This window comes from Chrysochloris asiatica, unplaced genomic scaffold (assembly GCF_000296735.1).
Source record: "Chrysochloris asiatica unplaced genomic scaffold, ChrAsi1.0 scaffold00285, whole genome shotgun sequence".
In the NCBI taxonomy this organism is placed as follows: Eukaryota; Metazoa; Chordata; class Mammalia; order Afrosoricida; family Chrysochloridae; genus Chrysochloris; species Chrysochloris asiatica.
The window spans coordinates 88,483-91,264 of record NW_006408803.1 but is presented as its reverse complement, the minus strand read 5'-3'; positions in this window follow the sequence as shown (position 1 = coordinate 91,264).

The window sequence follows — 2,782 nt, the reverse complement described above, 5'->3', positions numbered from 1 at the left end:
TGGCCCTTCCTGATAATACGTCCAAAGTCTGAGAGATGCAGTCTGGACATCTTGGCTTCTAAGGAACATTTTGTTTCTATTTCTTCCATAACAGATTTGTTTGTTCTTCTGGAAGTTCATGGTACCTTTACAATTTTTCTCCAACACTGTAACTCAAATGCATTGATTCTTCTATGTCTTCCTTATAGATTGTCCGATTTTCACATGCTTATGAGGCTATTGAAAATACCATGACTTGGGTCAAGCTCACTTTAGTACTCAAATTGACATCTTTGTTCTTGAACACTTTAAAGAAGTCTTGTGCAGCACATTTGCTTAGTGCAAAATGTAATTTGATTTCTTGACTGCTGCTTCCATACGTGCTGGCAAGGGATCCAATCAAAACAAAGTCTTTGAAAACTTCAATCTTATCTCCATTTATCAGGTTGTTAATTGGTCCAGTTGTGAGGATTTTTATTTTCTTTACACTGAGATGCAACCCATAACGAAGGTTGTGGTCTTTGATCTTAATCAGTAAGTATTTTAAGTCCTCTTTGCTTTCAGCATCAAGGTTGCATCATCTGCATATCACAGGTTGTTAATGAGTTCTACCAATCCTGATAACACTTTTCTCTATAATTCAGTTTATCAGATTATTTGCTCAGCATACATATTGACCAAGTATGGTGAAAGAACACAACGCTGGTACACACCTTTCCAGATTTTAAGCCATTCAGTGTCCCTTTGTCCTGTTCAAACAAATGCCTTTTTTGGTCTATGCACAGGTTCTTCATGAGCATATTTAAGTGTTCCAGAATACTCCTTCTCTGCAATGCTGTCCATAGCTTGTCATGATCCACACAGTCAAAAGCCTTTGCATAGTCAACAAAGTCCAGGTAACCATCTTTCTGGTATTCTTTGTTTTCAGCTAAGATCCATCTGACATCAGCAGTGATAGCCCTTGTTCCATGTCCTCAACTGTATCTGGTGCTTATCCTACAGCACCACACCAGGACTCAAAGTGAGTTGATCTTAATGAAATCAAGCAAAACTTTCAGGACCTCCTTTTTCTGATGTTGCACCACTCAAAACGAAAAGCAACAGCTGCAAACATTCATTAATCATCAGAACCTGAAATATATGAAGTATGAATCTAGACAATCTTGACAAATTGGAAGTTGTCAAAATGAAATGGAACACATAAAGATCAGTATCCTAGGTATTAGTGAGCTAAATGGACAGATATTGGCCATTTGAATCAGAATACCATATGCTTTATTATTCAGGAAATGTTAAAGAGGAATGGTGTCACATTCATCATCAAAAAGATGACTTCAAAATCTATCTTGAAGTACAATGTTGTAGGTGCCAGGATCACAGTACAGCAAAATAACAGACAAGCAGTCAAGAAATCAAGTGACATTTTGCGCTAGACAAATCTGCTGCAGAAAACCTCTTCAAAGTGTTTAAGGCCCAAAACTTCAGTTTGAGGACTAAGGTGCTCCTGACTGAATCCATGGCATTTTCAACAGCCTTAAGGAGCTCTGGTAGCATAGTGGTTATGAGTTGGGCTGCCAACCTCAAGGTCAGCAGTTCTAAATTACTAGCGGTTCCGCGGGAGAAAGATGAGGTGTTCTGATCCCGTAAAGATGTACAGCCTCTGAAACCCTGTGTGGAGTCACTATGAGTGGACACCAACTCCACAGTATTTAACAACAACAATATGCATATGAAAGTTGGAAAAAGCAGGTCCTCGGAGTCCTGGTGTGCTGTGGGTTAATGCACTAGATTGCAAAGTTGGTTTAAATTGCATGGTTGGTGGTTCAAGCTTACCAGTCACCCCTTGGAAACCCTCTACAGGGTCTCGACAGCACTTAACAACCACCACAGTATCTCCCTCAAAGTTGTAACATTAGAAATCAGAGCTCATCTTTCATTTGCTTTAGAGCTCGGCTCAGAAATTCAGGGATATAATTATTAATGGGAGGCCTAGTATGGCACCGTAGGACAAACTCAACTGCTAACTGCAAAGTCAGCGGTTAATGGCTGATGGAGTCCTAGTGTGGCACTGCAGAATAAGCACTCGACCACAAGGTTGGTTTCAACCACAAAACTGGCAGTTCAAACTACCAACTACTCCTCGGATATCCCATACAGAGTCACTATGGGTCAGAACTGATTTAACAGCGTTTAACAACAACAAACTATCATACAGTGAATAAAGAAGACCATAGAAGAATTGATGCATTTGAGTTATGGTGTTGGAAGAGAATATGAAAGTACCATGGACTACCAAAAGAACTAATAAATCTATGTTGGAAGAAGTACAGTCAGAATGGCCAGATTTCATCTCTCATATTTTGGACATATTATCCAGAGGGACCAGTCTCTGGAGAAGGACATCATGCTTGGTAAAGTGGAGGGTTAACAAAAAAGAGGAAGACGTCCAGTGAGTGAGATAGATTGGCACAGTGGCAGCAGCAGTGGGCTCAAGCATGGCAACTACTGTGAGGTTGGCACAGGACAGGGCAGTGTTTCCTTCTGTTGTGCATAAGGTTGCTATGAATCAGTACCAACTTGATGGCACTTAACAACAACAACAATCATACTTAGGGAGTCAAATTTCAGTCATATTAGATATCAGAACATTTTCAAGGCACATATGGAAAATTGACTATGTGAATAACAATAATTAAATATTTAGTCTTATCCTAAAGATTTCGGTGACAGGGATTGCTTACTCTATGGTTCAAGAAAAGATGCCATTCACAGAACTTCTTTTTCTATTGACTTTTTTTTTTTT